Source organism: Equus caballus, chromosome 6 (genome assembly GCF_041296265.1).
Source record: "Equus caballus isolate H_3958 breed thoroughbred chromosome 6, TB-T2T, whole genome shotgun sequence".
In the NCBI taxonomy this organism is placed as follows: domain Eukaryota; kingdom Metazoa; phylum Chordata; class Mammalia; order Perissodactyla; family Equidae; genus Equus; species Equus caballus.
In genome coordinates this window covers 14,621,102-14,642,448 of record NC_091689.1, presented here as the reverse complement: position 1 = coordinate 14,642,448, position 21,347 = coordinate 14,621,102, and the positions used below count along the sequence as shown (strand labels likewise).

At 39.7% G+C, this 21,347-nt stretch overlaps 1 long non-coding RNA gene across 1 annotated transcript in view; it reads left to right on the top strand.

The window, feature by feature from the left end:
• The first annotated feature begins 3,604 nt into the window (after positions 1-3,604).
• LOC138924570 (uncharacterized) overlaps positions 3,605-21,347 on the top strand; it is a 31,833-nt gene continuing 14,090 nt past the window's right edge. Inside the window, exon 1 of the long non-coding RNA XR_011439516.1 lies at positions 3,605-3,838. This is a non-coding gene — a long non-coding RNA (uncharacterized lncRNA). The remainder of the gene's footprint in view (positions 3,839-21,347) is intronic.

Below are 21,347 nucleotides of genomic sequence, written 5' to 3'. Positions count from 1 at the left end.
GTTAGAAATGTCAAATACAGCCAAGGGGAGACATAAGAATTACTTTTTTGGGGAGGGAGAATTCAGTGTCAAGGATATCTTTAGTGACCTTGGTGAAAGCACTTTCAGTAGAGAGTTGAGATGGAGGCTGCATTGCTTTCATCATTCACCTACTTTCAGGTCCAACTCTTGGGTGGGCCAGCTAGACAGCATCCTTGGCCCTGCACTTGGTGGTAATTGTGGGAAGAGGCAGAGACCACAGGCCACTACACCTTACTCTTCTTCTTGACCATAAGTACAAGTCAATTTTGACATTTCTATCTTTATTGAAATTCCAATAGCCTATGAAAGATGGCAGCAGCAAAGTCTCTTTTTAAGTGTGATTATCTTGGGCTCCCTGTCATAGCCAGTTGTCCCAGGCCCCACACTCTTCTAATGATTGAACTACCTGTCATCTCTTGGTTGAAATTCCATCATTTTCAAGAAACGGATCAAATATCACTTCCTCCTAAAGACATCCTCACTTCACAAGAGAATTATTGCTCTTCTGTGTTCTCAGAGGATTTTGTGTATAAATTCAAAAAGTGTTTAAAACATTCTGCTTCATAATATAGTTAAATATACATATGTCTGTATTCCTCTCTCAGGACATTGTCTTATTTATCTTTTTACTCCAGATTTCATCTGGCAAATTGAGGTATTTTTTTTTTGTAAAGATTTTATTTTTTCCTTTTCTTCCCAAAGCCCCCCGGTACATAGTTGTATATTCTTCATTGTGGGTCCTTCTAGTTGTGGCATGTGGGACGCTGCCTCAGCGTGTTTTGATGAGCAGTGCCATGTCCGTGCCCAGGATTCAAACCAACGAAACAAACACTGGGCTGCCTGCAGCGGAGCGCGCAAACTTAACCACTTGGCCATGTGGCCAGCCCCTATAGTTGTGTATTTTTAGTTATGGGTCCTTCTAGTTGTGACATGTGGGACGCTGCCCCAGCATGGCCTACGAGTGGTGCCATGTCCGTGCCCAGGATTAGAACTGGCAAAACGCTGGGCTGCCGAAGTGGAGTGGGCAAACTTAGCCACTTGGCCACGGGGCCGGCCCCCAGGGAAATGGAGGTATTTAATCCTTGTTTATGAAATTGAATTGAAATGTTTATATATCATAGTTTGTCTGATTACAATAAATTTGTTTTTAAGTCTAGATTTAGTTTTTCAGGTGAGAGAGCTATATTTTTGTAGCAAAAAAAAAAAAAACAATTATGAGACAGTTGGATCACTTTTGCTTCTTCCTCATACTATGAAGGCTGCTGCCTGTAGAAATAGTTCTGAATCAAGTAGAGCTCTACTTTTTGTGTCTGAGAAAGGCTCAGCTAATACTTCTTGCATGCAGAGGAGACAGATAGACTCAATAAATAATACTTTGTGACTGCAGTCTGTAGGCAGCATTCCAAAAAGTGCGCAGTAATCTTGGGCCTGCCTATAACTGGGTTTGCTTTGGATAGGCAGCTTACATCATGTGATAAATAAGAGACTTCCTACTAAGAAGGATGGGCTCATTTGTGATCTTTACCTTAAAGAACATATTGGAGCTGAATTGTGCTCCTGAGTAAAGAAATTCCAGCTACTGACTAAATGAGGTTTATGTTTCCTGCCAATCTTCTCTTTTTGAAAGATATAATTTTATTTCTATGGTCTCAGACTTAGAAGGGTTATGTTCAATACTTTAAGCTGATTGTTGCCAATGTAACATTGGATTTGTGACAGGGTCCCTCTGCAGTAGGGCAACATTTGAAACAGGTATCAATTTTCAAGTGTCAAATGAATTCTCAATGTGCGTGAATGTCATAAGATCTGAACATCAACTAAAACTTTGCAACTTTACAATGTAGCCATAGCTTTAAAGAAGTTGTGAATTTTTGGATTTTTTTCCCTTTCTATCCAAAATATTGCCTTTCTGTGAGCAAACTGATACTTGACAGAAGACGATGAAAATAAGAAATACTGGAAAGTGCTACAAATTCTTGAAGTGTGCCCATGCTCTAATTGCTATTTGACCTCATTCTTCTTCCCACCAGACAGAGCATAGTGCAAATGGTATGATGGATGTCAAATGCAGATTCATAATTCATCACAGTGAGGAAGACTTATAATGGTGCATTTTCAAACTCAATGAAAATGCCCAAGCAGGTCAACATCTCATTCAGTAGAGGTAGTGTTAATATAATGGAACGTTTTCTTTGGTATATTCAGTGAAGCAGAGTAAGAGCCAAGCTCCAATTATTCTTTACAATGATGGAGGTGGGATATGCTCACAGATGCAGAGAGAGACATGAATCAAATTTGTGACCTCTCTTATAGAGTTTAGTGTGTGCGTGAGTGTGTGTGAGAGACAGTGTGTGAAAGATAGGTGATTCTAGAGAAAAATCTATTTCTGAGTATTACAAATGGTTTAATTTCCTCAAGTGTTACACAAGGAGGAGAATGTCATTGGAAAAACAAATACTTCTTTGTGTTAGGGTTATGATAATGTATTTTAATGAATGAGTTCCCTGTCATGATTGCTTTAAGCAGAATATTAAGCAAAATTTCAATAGAGTGGAAGCATTTCTTCAAACTAACAATGAAACTTAGCTTTTATCTATTGACAATGGAAAATGGCAACAGATATTTTAGGCATTTTTAAAAAACAGTTCATTGAGAGTTTTCCGTGAATAAATGACTTTTTCCCCTGTCTCTAAGTTGACTGCCAAAATATTTGGGACTGATCACCTGGGGCACTTGCTTCCTCCTTGGGCACAGGCCTCCTTCTCATTTCATATACTGTTGACCCAATCAATTCCAGCTGTTGTAGTCAGAACCCACATACAGCCAAATTCAAAGAGAAAAAATTTGGCATTCATGTCCATAGCTTCTCTTCCTGCTTCATTGACCCCACTTTAGCCCCCACTCTAAAGCGCTGTCCTTTCAAGGAGCTGAGGCATTTTTGGTTCGCCTCTGCCACCCTTCCCCATGCTTCAGGTAGTTTTCAGACATTTAGGGCTCATTGTGAATTTTATTTTGCTGGTACATTTCCAGAATTGTTGCATTTTATCTAAGCTCTGGTTGGGGCATGAATGGCTCTGGCTCCCATTATAGGATTTTCAGGCATCAGTGTGCAGATGAGAAAGCAATAGTACCTTCCTGGCCCTCAGAAATCACATCACACAGGCTTGTCCTGACTCCCGGTGATTCCATGGATGTTCAGGACCATGTGACCTAGGACCATCAGCAGATATTTTCTCCTTTAACTTTTAACCCTTCTATATTTCTTCAGTTAACTTTGATAGCTTCTCTGTGTTCTGTACATTACATAAAAATCTGTGCATCTCTGTTTCTAGCTATATGTATACATACTTACATTTGGACTCTTCTAAGCTTTTCTTGGAAAGAACCTCCCCTTTGATTCTATTTGTTTCCATTATTCAATCTTCGCTTGTTCTGTAGGGCAAAACCATCCACTAGGTCCAATATGGACCAAATTCCAGGATCTTTTCTCCTGTTTTTGAACAATACATGCACACAATTTTTATGGGCTTCACCTCTGTTACTATTGGGCACATGATTCTGCTGAAGCCACAGTTATTTTGCAAGTCAGCGAGGACGTCTCCAGCACTGGGTTGGAAGTATGTTGGTAACTTTGCTCTAAATTCCCCCTTTAATGGAAAAAAACATGGACGGAGGGCAGAGGAGCATAAATCTTGCAAGCTGCTTTTCCGAGACCAGCCAGAACTAGTCCTAAAGGAAGACACTGTACACTGCTGGAGGCTGTATTCTCTTCATTCTAATTTCAACAAGTAGTCGCCAGCCAGAGAAGCATTAGAAGGTAAAAGGGGATCAACCAGTTGTTAATCCAGTTGTGACTTTGGTTTGGGGTTCATTTCTTCAAACGGCTGAGTTGTGTGTTATTCTGTGATTGAATGCCTTTGTCCTGACAGAGCTTTTCATTTTGTACCTTTCACCATTGTTTTTGGCTGCAAACCAAGCCTCACATCTTCTGGTCATAGAATTCCTTTCTCCAGGCTCCACTGCAGGCTAAGGCCTCCGGGTAACATGAGACGCCTCAATTTCCCAGCAGACAGCACATTAAAGCGAGGTCTGTTGGCCAGCTGCAGAGACAGGTGTTATTCTCTTTTAATTCACATGCGCTCCCATTTATTTGTCCTAAGAATTCCTCTTCGAGGGTTGTTCACAAATGCTGAAGGAATTGGACAGATTTTACAGGCGGCAGAGTCTCAGGGATTAAAATGCTTCACCTGCTTGGTAGCTCAGCTTTGTGAACATGCTTCCAGATGTAGCGCACCATCTTTTTGTCTTTTGCTTGCTTCTTGTTAATGAACAAGAGATGTGGTGCGGCTCAGAGGTGCAACACACAATGTGTTTACCGGCTCAGATTCCATCTCGCCTTTTGGAGAAGGCTGACTCATGCTGCTTTCTGAGAAACTGGAGAAGTAAAGTAAATGCCACGATTATTGTCTTTTTCATCCATATCACGGAGCCTTGAAAACCTGAACTGGTTTAGTCCTATCAAATTTATTGTTGGTAGGGCTAATCCAGATCGATTTTTTATAGCTCTATTATATAGATGCAAAGGGTCAAATATCATAGTGTTTATTACAGACTCCGCTGTTGCTTCAAATATGTCTTTGGAGAGTGTTATGATTTTCATTGGAGAATGATCTTACAGGCTGATGGAGGGGTCCAGACATGGTCTGTCTAGTACAGATCACCATGATCCATTATTACCTCTTCTGATATTGGCAACTCTAAGTTGCCAGAGTTTGTACCACTTTCTAATCTAAAATCTATCTGTACAAATTCCTCTTTGAACGGCCTCAGCATTTTTTTCCCACAAGTCAAACCCATGTACAACCCTTTAGGCCTTCTCGCATTGGCTTGGGTCTCACTGGTTTTTCTCTTCTTTGCGGGATTTAGGGCAAAGAGCAATATTTTTCAGAATTAAAGACTATTTAATACAAATTCATATTATAAATCATGAGCAGAAGATGTTACTTTTCTGATTTAGGTAATATACAATAAGTAAATACTATGTATTCAGTGCAGCTATGAGACTAACAAGGTGACTGAGAGTTAATATAATTCCTTTGTGACATTCTTAATGACTCTTAAGAGACATAATCGTCTCTTCTAAGATGTTTGGATGGGATATGGGTCACATGGGAGACAATATCCTGTTCCTTGTCTTCCAGAATTCCTGGGAGCTAGTTCTTAAGGAAAATGGCATGTTCTTCATTTCAGTGCCCTAAGGCTGTCAGTATTTTTGGACTCTTCTTCCTTTCCTTCAGGCAGGAAATCGGATAAACCAGGATGGTAGCAAGACTTCAGAAATGGCCTCCCACCATATTGTCATTTGTGGCCTGTTGAAAACACCTGTGTCCTTACTATGTTTGCAAACCCCATGCGGCCACCAAATGCCCTGCATTCCAACCGCAAACACTTCCAAGCACGCTCTGAGCACACAGAGTTCTTCCAGGCCTTGGGGCCTTGCACGTGACATTCCTCTGTCTGTACTGTTTACTCATGCCTTCTTTACCCTTCCTCACCTGGTTAATTCCTACTTTTCTTGTAGCCCTAAAATCAAGCTTCTTCTCACTTGAGAAAACTTCCCAAACTTTCACAGGCAGAACTAGACACTTCCTTCTCTCTTAGTCTCTTTCTCACATCTCATTTTGCCACACATCACATAATTTTTGTTCTGCTCTTTATTTCCTTTGGATCATTTATTTTATGTGTCTCAGTAGACCATGAGTTCCTTGAGGAGAAGGATGGTATCTTATTCATCTTTGTGAATCTAGGTCTTTCTTCACACCTTTCCCTCCTGCCCTATCTCCCATCCTGCTGCTTGGCAGAATCCCAAACACATAGTAGGTGCTTAATTAATACTGGTTAAATTAATGAGTGAAGATCTGAGTGAATAAATCTGTACTTACAATTGATCTTGAAAGGTTTTGGAGGATGAAGGCAGCTTCCAAATCTGAAGAGGATGGTGAATGAGGAACGCAGAGAAGGGAGGCTCCTAATTTCAAGTACTTGTTTTCTAGTGTTTTTCTCACTGTGTGGAAAGTAGTTATTTTTGATCCCACAGTCTTCTTCTGCTGGCCGATTTCATCTTTCTTTCTTCCCGCTCTGCTCATCTCACAGAGCTATAGGCAAACAGTTCCAGGAAAGGTTCTGAGCACTTTTAAAAATCCTCAAAACAACCATATAAGGGAGGTGCTATGAAATCCTAGTTTTACAGGGGAAGAAACAGAGGCTCAGAGAGGTCAAGTAACTTGCCCAAAGGGCACATAGTTGGTAAACGACAAAGGTGGAATTCGAGCCCAGTCATCCTGGGTCCATAATCTGTGCTCTTAGCTGCCATGATGAACTGTCTGCTTTTCAAAAGTCAACTCTACACTGTACATAGGAAAAGCTATTTATAGGGAAGGAAACTGAGCAGCTAATTTAAAGAATCCCTTGGAAATGCCCCCTAAAATGATAAAAAGAAGAGAAAAATAATAATTTCATTTGTAATTCTAGACTTGGGCAAATTTTTGAATGCTCGTGCAATTTGTACCTCAAACTGCATAACTAAATATTTCCTGAAGTAAGTAACTAGTCCTGTAATTTGACAACAATTTTTGACTCTACTTAACCCCTGCAGTGGGACATGGCATGTGATCCAAATGCCCTAGAGTTTTAAGTCAAGATAGACTTATGTCGTGAAACTATTTCTTTGTGGTTATTGTTGTCTTACCCTTTCCTTCCTGCTTGGGAAGAAATTTAAAGTTTAAACATATCTACAACTCCTATCTTTTCCCTAGAAAGCAGAGGTCCACAAAGATAAATGTTAGTTGTCAGAAAAGCACAAATGAAGGGGATGCTGTTTTATTATGGCATCTGAGAAGAAAAGCTATCAGGGTGAAATCTAATAATCCCACATTTCTGATTCCATGTCTAATGAGATGTTCAAATTGGAGTGCAGCCCTCGGTGAAGTACTGATTGCTGAGAGGTAGCTCTGTCTCCTGGGGGTCTGGAAGGAGATCTAGCAGAAATTTCCAGTCAAGTTGAATGGAAAACATAAAAGGGAGTGTTCTATGGAGCTCAGAAGTCTGGCAATGATGGATTTACTCCATATGTGAAAGACTGGAATGAGTGTCCTTCCCATAGTTGATTTATTAATTGGTTTATTAAGAAAGTCCTATACATTAATATTTCAGTACCTGCTTGACTATCATTATAAATTGCTAAATAGAGAGCCCATGAGTCAAATACGAATGGTTACTCCAATACCCATCAAATGATGTTTTTACATTTATCTATCTAATAATTTCCTAAGAAACAGGAGTGTGCCTAATTTGAGTAGAACACTGTGTTTTTATTTTATTTTTAAATTTAGATGTTTCCACAGATGATCAAGTATTAATTTACAGGGAAATTATTATACTTCTTCTTGGAATATGCCTATTGGAATCTATGGCATGAAATGCACCCATTTCTGACAGGATTCTTTTAATAATACTCTCTCATTTTATGAGATTTCATGGCACCATAGCGTGACTGAATAAATTATACTCCGTATATGGCCTGATTTCCCATAGTTACAATTCTTGAAGATCTTTCCGTTTTTTTTTTTTCAGTAGGAGAATTTTGTAAGATTATCAAATTTCATTATTTTACTAATGGACAATATTTTACCTAAGCTGTCTTAAAAGGGCCTCTTTTCAATTAAAAAAATAGCTACAGCCAATGAAAGGCATCTATTATATAACTCCCTAGAGTGGATCCCTCTCCCGTTAACTAAAATTTTCAGGAAGCTTGAATTCCTCCAATTCCATTTTAAGGCCATTTTTTCTCATTCTGTTTCGGTGGCAATGAGGAACAGCTGGCCACCATCCTCCATGATAATAGCCTTCATATAGTCAAAACTCAAATGGTTTTGGACATGGTACTTACAAAAACATCTCCTTGCAAATGATGTAGCCTATTTGGTATTTCCCCCTGTAAATAGCTCGATTCCTTATAGCCAGCTCTTCCAGCGACTATCAAATTTTAGCTCTGTTTAGTATAATGCAAGCATTTTCTGCCTCGGCTATTCAGGAATGTCTTCCGAGGAGGTTTCACAATAAAATTTATTGTGTTTAATTTATGACATACAATGTAAGAAGAATGGAATGCTTTTCTGTTAGGATTTGCATTGATAATGAAAGGTTACCATAGTGTTGGTCTGCTTTTACCAAATTTGCCAAATTCTGAAGGGAATGCCAATTAGAAAGCTGTAATGCTTTTCACTGCCACAGATTGAGACCAATACCTGGTGGTGAGGACCCATTCTCTGTTGGCTGGACCCTACTTCTGAATGGGAGAGGAGGCAAATGCTCGATCAAATAGAGTGTTTATGAAGTGATATCAATCATTCCAAGTGATAGCCACACCCCAAGAAAGCTGAGGAAGTGATTCAGTCTTTCTGAGGTCATCTTTTCTATTAGTAGCAATGTAGCCAAAAGTCTGAAAACGCTCACATCTTGCTCTCTTTAGGAAAAAACAACATTGATTTTAGAGGCTTTTGTTATGGAGGCCAGGGGGATTTTCCCACTGCAACACGGAGGAAACTGGGTTTGGATTGGGAAGCCAGACATTTCTTGGCCTGAGTTTCTCACTTGAATGGGATTCGAGCATGCCCCCTCCTCACCTCTCCAACCCCAAGCAGCTAGAAGCCCCGCCTCCTCCCTTGGACCATATGGGGAAGCTGGCTCGGGGGCTGTTATTCTACTGAACTCCAAGTTCACGCAGCTGTTCATTCCCTGCTTAATGTACTGGTAATTACAGCAATGTGCTCTTCTCTTTTCCCAATCATGTAACTTTTTCTAATGGAAATGATTTGTTTTTAACAACTTCCTTGCATTTTGTTCTTTAGTAAGAAAGGTGTCTTGTGGCACTGAAGGATTGAATTCTCTATAAAAATAACTAAAGTCTCCATATCAGCTCGATAGGAGGACTCCGTGGGACTAGCCGAAAGTGGGGGGTGGGAGGGGGGACTTCAGTGGGTGTAGCTAACTTGGTATGAACAGGTCAGTTGGGAAACAAAGCAAGCTCCTAGCCTTCTGCACATGGAGGTGGTGAAAGAACATTTTCTAAAAATGTGAAACTGGGAAAAATCAAAAGTACAAATTGAGCTTTACTTTCACGGTCCAAATTCAGTGTGCTCTCATAGGATTTTTAAAACAAATATCTGAAGAGTTTTTCACTTATCTTAGCTCTGTCTTTCACAGCATGTAAATTTTCTGCTTTGAAGGTTGGGTTTGGGTGGGGACTCAAATGATAAAAAGGGGTGCATCCTTCTCTTTAGCCATGCCAAGCTCCGGGACACAGATCAAACATGTGTTTGTTTACACTATCATTTCATTTGCAGATAAAATGTTTCAGCCTTGGAATCTCTGCTCTTGTATCTCCCTAAATGGCACTGGAAATCACCACATGAGGATTTTTACATTAAAAAAATTGTTTTAAGTATTTTTAAAAGCAAAACTTTTCCAACTCATTAAACTGTTTCATTTTGGGGCTTTTACTTTTTAAAAAATTAGTTAAACAGCAAAGAACACCAAGTGAAATCCCCGTGTGCGAATGAAAATACTAGTTCTATATAGCATACATAGTTAATTTAATTAGACAGATGATAGCAAAATGGATGTCTCCTTTACAGGCATACCTCAGAGATATTGTGGGTTCAGTTCCAGACCACCGCAACAAAGTAAATATTACAACAAAGCCAGTCACATGAATTTTTTGGTTTCCCAGTGCATATAAAAGTGATGTGTAAACTATACCGTAGTCTATTAAGTGTGCAATAGCATTATGTCGAAAAATCCCCAGTGTATACAACTGAATTTAAAAAATTTTAAAAATGCTAACCATCATCTAAGCCTTCAGCGAGTCATAATCTTTCTGCTGGTGGCAGGTCTTGCCTCGATGTTGATGTCTGCTCACTGATCAGGGTGGTGGTTGCTGAAGGTTGGAGTGTCTGTGGGATTTCTTAAGATAAGACAACAGTGAAGTTTGCCACATTGATTGATTCTTCCCTTCATGAGTGATTTCTCTGTAACATGCGATGCTGTTTGGTAGCATTTTACCCACAACAGAACTTCTTTCAAAATTGGAGTCAATCCCCGCAAACCCCACTGCTGCTTTATCAACTAAGTTTATGTCATAGTCTAAATCCTTTGTTGTCGTTTCAACAATCTTCCCAGCATCCTCATCAGGAGTAGCACCCATCTCAAGACACCACTTTACTCATCCATACAAAGCAACTCCTCATTCATTCAAGTTTTATCACGAGATTTCCGTAATTCACTCACATCTTCAGGCTCCACTTCTAATTCTAGTTCTCTTGCTATTTCCTCCACATCTGCAGTTACTCCCTCTGCTAAAGTCTTGAACCCTCAAAGTCATCCATGAGGGTTGGAATCAACTTCATCCAAACTCCTGTTAACGTTGATATTTTGACCTCTTTCCATGAATTGTGAATGTTTTTAATGGCATCTAGAATGTTGAATCCTTTTCAGAAGGTTTTCAATTTACGTTGTCCAGATCCATCAGAGAAATCACTAGCTATGGCAGTTATAGCCTTACAAAATGTATTTCTTAAATAATAAGACTCAAAAGTCAAAATTACTCCTTGATCCACGGGCTGCAGAATGGCTGTTGGGTTAGCAGCGTGAAAATAACATTAGTCTCGTTGTACATCTCCCTCAGAGCTCTTGGGTCATGAGGTGCCTTGTCAATGATCACTAATATTTTGAAAGGATCTTTTTTTTTATCAACAGAGGGTCTCAACAGTGTGCTTAAAATAGTCAGTAAACCATGTTGTAAACAGATGTGCCGTCATCCAGGCTTTGTTGTTCCATTTACAGAGCACAGGCAGAGTAGATTTAGCATAACTCTTAAGGACCCTAGGATTTTTGGAATGCTTGATGAGCATTGGCTTCAACTTAAAGTTATCAGCTGCATTAGCCCCTAACAAGAGAGTCAGCCTATCCTTTGAAGCTTTGAAGCCAGGCATTGACTTCTCCTCTCTAGCTATGAAAGTCCTAAACGGCATCTTCTTCCAATGTAAGGCTGCTTCATCTGCATTGAAAATACATCGTTTTGCGTAGCCACCTTCACTGACTATCTTAGCTAGAGCTTCTGGAGAACTTGCTGCAGCTTCGTCATCAGCACTTTCTGCTTCACTTTGTACTTTTATGTTATGGAGGTGGCTTCTTTTTTTAAACCTCGTGAACCAACCTCTGCTAGCTTCAAACTTTTCTTCTGAAGCTTCCTCACCTCTCTCATCCTTCATAGAATTGAAGAGAGAGTTAGGGCCTTTCTCTGGATTAGGCTTTGGCTTAAGGACATGTTGTGGTTGGTTTGATCTCATATCCAGACCACTAAAACTTTCTCTATATCAGCAATAAGCCTGCTTTTGCTTTCTTATCATTCATGTGTTCCCTGGAGCAGCACTTTTGATTTCCTTCAAGAACTTTTCCCTTGTATTCGCAACTTGGCTAACTGTTACGAGAGGCCTAGATTTTGGCGTGTCTCAGCTTCAACATGCCTTCCTCACTAAGCTTAATCACTTCTAGCTTTTGCTTTAAAGCGAGAGACATGAGACTCTTCCTTTCACTTGAACAATTAGAGGCCACTGTAGGATTATCAATTGGCCTAATTTCAATATTGTTTTGTCTCAGGGAATAGGGAAGCCTGAGGAGAAGGAGAGAGGCAGGTGGGGCAGTCAGAACACACACAACATTTATTGATTATGTTTGTGGTCTTACGTAGGCACAGTCTGTGGAGCCCCAAAGCAATTACCATAGTAACATCAAAGATCACTGATCACAGATCACCATAACAAATATTCTTTATATTACAACGAATGTTAATTGGGTTGGCAGCAGAGAGCTAGTCTTGTCTAAACATTGATTGACTGTTGATTCTGTCTTCAGAAAGTCCACCATCCTCAGTCTTTGTGATCAGGATGTCTGTTCTCTTGCTGACTTCTCAAAAAGTTGCTTATAAAACAATTGCTATTCTGGCCCAGTACAAAGGTTTGGCCCAGTCCAAAGCTCAAGAGAGCAAAATAGTTTCTTTGCAAAGGCAGTTCTGACTCCATTTTAAAATGGCTCCACTTGGGGCTGGCCTGGTGGCATAGTGGTTAAGTTTGCACACTCTGCTTCAGTGATCTGGGGTTCACAGGTTCTGATCCTGGGTTCAGATCTAGCACAATTCATGAAGCCACACTGTAGTGGCATCTCACATAAAATAGAGGAAGATCGTCTTCCTCAAGCAAAAAGAGGAAGATTGGCAACAAATGTTAGCTCAGGGCCAATCTTCCTCACAAACTAAATAAATAAAAATAAATAAAATGGCTCCACTAAAGTCAGTTTTGACAAACGACAACAGTGACAGCAATGGTGTAGAAACTCTTGTTCCTCTGAAGTCTTTAGTTAGAAGCTCCATGTGTGACAACCACAATAAGGGGGTCTGTATTTCACTCCTCATAGTTGCAGTGCATGAGTCTAAATCTGATTTTACTCTTTACTAAATGATTGTTTCCTGCTTTATGAAAGGCAAAAATTACATTTAACATATTTAAGCAAGTTTTGAGAATTAGGATCTTTCAGAATTAGTAACATATTTCGAATCCAGGTGTCTATTCCTACCTCATATTCTGTTTCTTCCAATGTTTACATCAGTAGCATTGAGAAAATTTTCTTTTTAAAGGTTTAAGTCATTTTGATATCCATTAGACCACCAAAGCTATAAATATGATGTGATGAATGTCAAAATAAATAACTGTATGATAAATAATTGCTCACACTCCTCATTACTCTCATTCATTCAGCAAATATTTATTTTGTTTTCTCCAGCTTTATTAAGGAATACTTGAAAAATAAAATCGTATATATCTAAAGTATACAATATTGATGATTTGATATGCATATACATTATTGATTACCATATTCTAATTCATTAACACATCTATCACTTCATACAGTTAACATTTTGTGTGTGTGGCGAGAATGCCTAAGATTTACTGCCTTAGTAAATTTCAAGTATATAATACAGTATTATTAATTATCAACCTGCTGTCCATTAGATCCTCAGAACTTATTCATCTAATACTGAAACTTGTACATCCTGACCAACCTCTCTCCATTTCCTCCACACCCAGCCCCTGGCAACAACCATGTTTTCTCCGTTTCTATGAATTTGACTCTTTTTATTTTTTGGATTCAACATGTAAGTGAGATCATACAGCATTTGTCTTTTTCTATCTGGCTTATTTCACTCAGCATAATGTCCTCCAGGTTCGTAATGTTAGGATAGCCTTCTTTGTATGGTTGAATAATATTCCATTGTATGTATGTATATCACATCTTCTTTACCCGTTCATCCATCGACGCACACAGAAGTTGTTTCCATATCTTGGCTGCTGTGAATAATGCTGCAATGAACATGAAAGTGCAGATATCTCTTTGATATCCTGTTTTCTTCTTTTTCTGGATATATATGCAGAAGTGGGATTGCTGGATCATATAGCAGTTCTATTTTTAATTTCTTGAGGAACCTCCATGCTGTTTTCCATGATGGCTATACCAGTTACATTCCCACCATCATTAAAAGGTTCTCTTTCCTCCACATCCTCACCAACACTTGTTGTCTTGTTCTTTTTGACAATAGCCATCCTAACAGGTGTGAGAGGATATCTCACTGTGGTTTTGATTTGCATTTCCCTGATGATTAGTGATGTTGAGCACGTCTTCATTTACTTGTTGGCCATTTTCATCTTATTTGGGAAAATGTCCATTCAGTGCCTTTGCCCATTTTTTATTTGGATTATTTGTTTTTTTGCTATTGAGTTATATGAGTTCCTTATAAACCCCTTACTAGATATATGGTTTGCAAACATTTTCTCTCATTCATTTGGTTGCCTTTTCATTTTATTGACTGTTTCCTTTTGTTACTGAATATCTTTATGTGCCAGGCACTTTCTGGGCCCAAAGATTCAACAATGAACAAAACAGACAAAAATCTCTGCCTCATTGTAGGTTACAATTCAGTAAGAGGAAACAAACAAACAAAACATATCAGTAACAATCCCCAAACAACATTGAGTTAAATAGCAATAAGAGCTAAGGAGAAAAAATAAAGCACTGTAAAGAGACAGAAAGTGATGAGAGGGCTACAATTTTACATGAGGTAGCCGAGAAGACCCCATAATAGTGACTTTTGAGCATATACTTGGAGGAAATGAGATATGAGGTATATGGATGTCTGAGAGGAGAACTCCCTAAGCAAAGTGAATAGCAAGTGCAAAGGTCCTGGGGAGGCATAAACCAAGTATGTTCAGAGTAGCTAGGAGGCTAGTATGCCTGGAGTGCAGACTGCAATGAGGCAAGTGTTAGGAGATCAGGTCAGAGAAGTAGGAAGGAGTCGAATCATGAAAAGCCATTGTTTATTATAAGGACTTTGGCTTTTACATTGAGTTATGGGAAGCCATTGGAGATTTTTAAACAGAAAAATGACAGAATCGACATACCTTTTAACAAGATCACTCTGTGATGTTGAAAGGTGATTCAGAGGCAGCAAGGGAGGAAGCAGAGACCAGTTAGGAAGCTATTGTAATAAGCTGGACAGGAAGCCAAAGTGGACAAAAGAAAGATAGTAGATATTAAGCAAGTTCCTATAATATACCAGGTGCACTTCTGGGCTTTGTACGTATAGCAGGGGCAAAGCAGAGGCTCTGTGTCCAGGGGGTTTACATTCTCCAGAGAGGAACCGGACGTCAACAAATAAGCCAATGTATATATAAAATACCAGGTAGTGCTAAGTTCTACTTAGAGAAACCCAAAGGAATCTCTGCAACATGTTCCCCACTAACAACTCAGTTGATGATGACAAATGCCTAGAAATAAATACACGCTGTAGAGGCAACTGGAGAGGCAAAACGTGACACACTCCATCAGGGAATATTATACACCAATGAAAATGGGTGACTACGACTATATGCAACATTATAGATGGATCTTACCAATATAAATATGAGTGCAAAATTAGTTCCTAGATATTAGAAACATCATGAGGCATTTTTCATAAAGTCGAACACACATACAACCCAAACATAGACTTTTAAATGCATATACACAGATGTATTGAAAATACATAAAATGAATTTTAAAAAATTATTAACACAAGATTTAGGGTAGTAGTTATCTTGGATGAAGGGGAGGCCAGGAAACACTGGAGTGATCACACAGATTTCTGTGAGTGTTCTAGGTTCCATGTTGGATGTTGGAGTCATGTGTTTAATTATATTATTTTGGAAGGAAAGAATGAAGGAAGGAGGAAAGAAAGAAACAAGGGAAGGGAGAAGGGCCTTTCATGAGCTATTACTGAATGTATGTCATGAGCCAAGGATTATGATTACTCTAATTTTATGCCCCAGGGAGGGGAATTAGCGAGAGTTATTGGCTGTTTGTTTTTAGAGTGTTGTTTGCTTGTTTTTTGACAGAGTCGTCAGGGAAGTCCTCTCCAAGGGAATGATGTTTGAGCAGAGACATGGATGGATGGAGGGAGAAGCCAGAAGAATGAGGGAATGACATTTGAGCAGAGACATGGAGGGAGGGAGGGAGAAGCCAGGAGAATAAGGTGAGCATTGTGGTTGGGGTGGAGCAAGTGAGAGGTGAGCAGCAAGAGGTGAGGTCAGGGATGCAGCAGGAGCAGGTCATCTTGGGCTTACATAGGCCATGAGAAACACTGCCATTTACTCCCAGGGAAACTGGAAACCACTGGAAGGTTCGAAGCAGGAACAACATTATCTATTATATATTTTAAAAAGATCATTCTTGTTGCGATGTGGGACTACACCAGCATTTCTCAGCACAATTGACATTTGGGCTGGATCATTCTTTGTTCTGGAGGGTTTTCCTGTGCATCATAGGAGGTTTAGCAGCATCTCTGACCTCTACCTTATACTGCTATAACACCTCCCACCCAGTTGTGACCACTAAAACTGTCTCCAGACATTGTTAAATGTCTCTCAGGGGCAAAATCAGCCCTGCATGAGAACCACTGGAAGACACTGAAGGTGATAAATACAGAATCAAGGAGAGGAGGTAGGCAATTGTTGCTGCATCCGCCAGAGACAATGACATGACTAAGGTAGAAGTGCGTGATGTCTCCCTCTTTTCATTTATTTTTTCCCATCTTTTTAAATTTATTTTTTTTCTTTTCTCTTAATTTTTATTTTTTAATTTTACTCAGCTTTCTTGAGGTGTAATTAACAAATAAAACTGTAAGATATTTAAATGTACATCATCATGATTTGATACATGTATACACTGTGAAAGATTCCTCCCATCTAGGAAAGTAACATATCTCTCACCTCAGGGATTTGTCTTTTTTTATTTGGTGAGAATATTTAAGTCTTGCTCTTTTAGCAAATTTTAATTGTACAATACGGTGTGATCTACCATAGTCACCAGGTTTTCCATTAGATCCTCAGACGTTATTCATCTTATAGTGAATCTCCCACTTTTCTAAGTACACACTTTTATAGTCTGGATCTATACCCACACTTCTGCAATCTCTACAGTTTGAAACTTCCAAAGATGGAATACCAAATATTCATTCACACTCAAAACAAACATTTTCCAGGTGCTATAGAAACAGGGTGTATATGAGTATGAACTCATCCATATGATTGTTACATAAGGAGTAATTCTAAGCTATTCACTTCTTTTTCTATTGGTTTTACCTAGTCTGACAAGTATTTTGTGACCTGCATCCAGGTGAGTTCCTGAAGCCCTGACCAAGGATTGGCCTTTGGCCAATCTTAAGATAGCCTGATTGACAACATTTTTAACACAGTGCACTGTTTAAAGAAAATATCACAGACGTACTCCTCATCCATAAAATGCTCACTTCTTTTTTTTTGAGGAAGCTTAGCCCTGAGCTAACTTCTGCTACCAATCCTTCTCTTTTTGCTGAGGAAGACTGGCCCTGAGCTAACATCCATGCCCATCTTCCTCTACTTTATATGTGGGACACCTACCACAGCATGGCTTGCCAAACCGTGCCATGTTCGCACCCGGGATCTGAACCCCGGGCTGCCGAAGCAGAATGTGGGCATTTAACCACTGAGCCACCGGGCCAGCTCCAAAATGCTCACTTCTGAGGGCAGGTTTCTTTCAGAAGGTACCAGGAGGCCATGGCTGAGATTCTCGGGGAGTCAGCCTTGCATCCCAAACATGATAGGTCAGGGGAGGCAGACAGGAATTTTGTTCTGTGTGGGATACTGAGCAAAAAGACGGTGTCTTTGACATCGTAACCCAGGAATTAAGGGCTATTGTTGAACGTGCAGCAGCAGAGCCTGAGAACAGAGTTGACAGCACTAACGTTGAGTGCTTACCCATGAGGACTCTGTTGTTTCCACAAAGCCCTCTCAGAAGGCCACCTATGAAAGGTAGAAATGTAAACACGAGGACACCGATTGGCCCTTGGTCTGAGAGGGAGCCATGCAGGCTTGTAAGTAAATAGTTTCTAGGATTCCAGAGTGGTGTTGGGAAACGATTTTATAAGGAGAGACAAATCATCCGAATGTGGAAAACGCAACTCCACTGATGCAAATCCAACTTCCCTCCCTGACAGGGAGAGCGTAATTAAACCCTTCAGGAGGCAGAGGGTAGCATCCTCGGCTGCCGGGGATCTTAGCTCATGCTTATCGCTGGTGGTTTACCAGGTGACATTTCCTGCCTGGTCTGACATGCTAAGGCAGCCTTGCCTTGGAAGAGGAGGCTGTGGTGCCTATGAAGGAATGGGGAGGCATGAGACTGTCTTTTCATTTGCAGAGTTTGACTGTTTATCCCTCATATTCACACCTGAGATCAGAAGCCCACACCATGGTTGGCTTTTCCAAAATAGTGACTCCAATATAAGACCAAAAAGAGCTCAGCCATGATAAGTAGGTGGAGGGGCATATGTCATAACAATAAGGTGAGTGAAAGGGGTAATTATAATAACATTAAATGTTATTGCCACCAGCCAGAGAGTAGTTCTATGCAATGAACTCACTTGAGTACAGCTCATGATGTGATCAAAATGCAATTTTACTTTATTTATCTATTTAGTTAATTAGTTGCTCATTTGTATTTTAAAAATATAATCACAGACAGTAATCTCATCTTATCCTAAATGAAAACTCCAAGAGGTCATTGAATTTGCTACTCACTTTTGGTCCTATAGATATTTTATATCACACAGTCTCCTTTTAGAAAATGGAATGTCCTGTCCAAGATATTAATCAAAACTGTAGCTTGTTATGACATCCCAAATATCAAATCTTCTTCCTTCCAAGCTTAGACCTGCTTCTGGCTGGAAATCCACAAAGGGAAAAGGGCAGTGGGGGCAGCATGTAGGAAGCATCTGATTCCCTCTCTCTTTTCTACAGCATGTCCTTCCTCTCCCTCCAACAACTCACCAGCCAGTGTCTGTCTTCCAGGTCACAGCAGTAGGGCAAACAGAGGAAAAATTTTGCTTGAGCAGGCTTCAAGTTTTCTAGGTTTAACAGATGATTAAGTTTGGCATTTTCCCCTCAAGAGTCTTTTGCATGGATGAGCAGATGACCCCACTCCTGTAATCTCCTTGACCTGGGCAGATGCACCTCTAATTATGATGATAGATTGAAAAGCTTTGCAGCACCAGGAGCGTGGTGTCCATTTCTATCTTCTTCTGTTGGTATCCCCAGCCATCTAGTTGTCCTTCTTAGAAGGACTTCAGGACCCCACCTTGGTTCTCTCTCCCATGTAGCATGCATAAATGAGACGTGTGTGCATCCTTACACCAGAACTCTGGAAGGCAAGCAGGTCCACTCCAGGGCAGCTACCTTTATTCTCCCATCTCAGGCCGCTGTGCCTTTCTCAGTCGTGATTCAAGCCGAGCCCACATTTTACACACATTGCATAACACTCTTAAGTCATTGTGTGGTCATCCCTCACTAGACTTGGAACAGGTGGAGTACCACCATCTTCCCTCCCAAGACAGGTCTGCAGTGTGTTGTCTTTCCATCCTCTCTGTATAAAGTTCTATATTCTTGAGATAAATGAAGAGATGCAAGAATCATACAACAGATTCTTACCCATTTCCTTTGTAAAATCTGTTTATTGCCACTCTTTTACACACATTTTGTTATCTGGGGTTAATTTTCTCGGGACGTCATTCAAGCTAAGTTAGAAAGAGCCACCATTTTAACCTTCTGTTGAGTTTGTAAAAGAAATTGTGCATAAGCAAAATTGTAAAGAAAATAAAGTTGATTTTTCATATTCTTTCATCCTTGGCCTTCCCATATGCTCATCGACCCCTTCATCCATCTTTTCTATTTGTTGTTTTCACCAAGAAATATGGTGCCCAACACAGCACAATACTATCACCACCACTATCTCAAGAAATAGACCTTCTAAACCTTTTATCTCCATTAAAGTTCTCTCTCACAAGACGCTTACCCTAAGGACTTGGCACCATACAGGCCAAGAGATAGTTCGTGAGTGTATCTCTTGTGCCAAGCACTGTGTAGAGTTCTAGTTGCAGAAGGTGACAAAGACAGTTTCCTGCCCTGGAAGAACTCAAGGTTTATTCTAGTTATTTTCATTAAAACATGAAACAAAACGTTTTGATTGATGTGAAAATTCATTTTTGTAACATCTGGGGATTCATACTATATATTGTGATGTCAGTCAGAAAACTGAGCCTAAACATTGAGTTGGGATATGTGGTGTAGGATAGGGCAGAACATGCTCCTTTAGGTCAGAGGTAAGCTGATGCCACCGAAAGGATCCCTGTTTGCTACAAACCATGAGAACTCTTAACTCCTCTGGACTTGTATGTTACCTGATAAGACAAAGTCAGGGAAATAAACATTTCTACTCAACCTCCAAATAGTACTGAAAGAATACCGGGTGAATAGGGTTACGATGGAATATGTTAAAAAGTGCTCTTTAAAGAATTGGCATTCACCTTTTAGCCTCAATGTCACCTCAAATTCCAGTACTAGTAACTCGTAAAATTTAACAACCAGTGGTCCATTCATTATTAAAGAAACATTATAAACTCATTTGGATTGAAGCATTAATTGTTGATTTTAAGGTTAATGGTTGACATTATTTCTTCTTAACCTCCCAGGATAATATTTGCATTTTATGCTTTTAAAAAACTCAAATGTCCTTAAACCCGAAGGACTAGGTTAGATAAACATTTGAGGAACCACGCAAAGCCAGCTCTGAAGATTTTTTGATAGAGCGAGTATAAGTATTAGCCAATCCCCCCAACTAAAGAAACACACCCAAGTTCAGTGTTGATACGTGGGGACACTGACAACAGAGAAAGTATCCATGGAAAATGAAAATGGAGGTTATTTGAAGGCCAGCTTTTGATTGCACCATCTCTTTAAACAGGTCCGTATCTTAGTCAATAGAGATTAGTTACTGAGGATTTAAATATTTAACCATTCTTTTCTTGCAAAGATATGACATTGAAATTTTAAGATATGATTTTTTAGCTTTGAGTTGATTTTCCATTTTGAGAAATTATCTCATGATGTGTTGTTGAATTAGGGACAAAATGTCAAAAACTGGAAAAAAAGTAGTTAAGAATGGCCAAGAATTGATAAAACTCCATCTGGTCCAGTCCCTATGATGTGGCCCCTCCCTAGAGAAAGTCCCAAGATGAACTCGCCCCCCCTCACACTGCCCTCCCACCACAAGCTACTAAAATGTAGGCTGCCAAGTAAGGATTCCTTTCTTCAGTGCCCTGCTGAACCGCACTGGAGCCTGCAGCCAAATGAAAAGGTGCACCCTTATATACCCTTATCAAAATACCCCCCTTAATTTGAACCAAGTGGAAAAAGTTAATAAAAGGCCCACAATCAAAGCAATGACTATATATAAAGCTTTGCATTGCCCAATCTGTTTGTTCACCATTGTCAACCCTCATAAACCAGCCCATCGGTGGAAGCCAGCAACCCAGAATTTGGGGGCTGATTGAAAACGACTGTTCCCATTGCCCAACAAAACAGGGTCATAAAACAAACAATAACAGCCTGTCTTAATTTAAAATTCTGATATTTTGTTCAATGTGGATTTTCAAAAATATTGCAATAAAGTATTATTACAGTATTATTTATCTTGATTACTTTTTGTAATGAATGAGAACTTTGGATTCTTCTTAGCTAGACTCAATGGGCTACAATAGGCAGAAGGAATTGAAAGAAAGTGGCAAGACTGGCTGTAAAGACTTTGAAAGG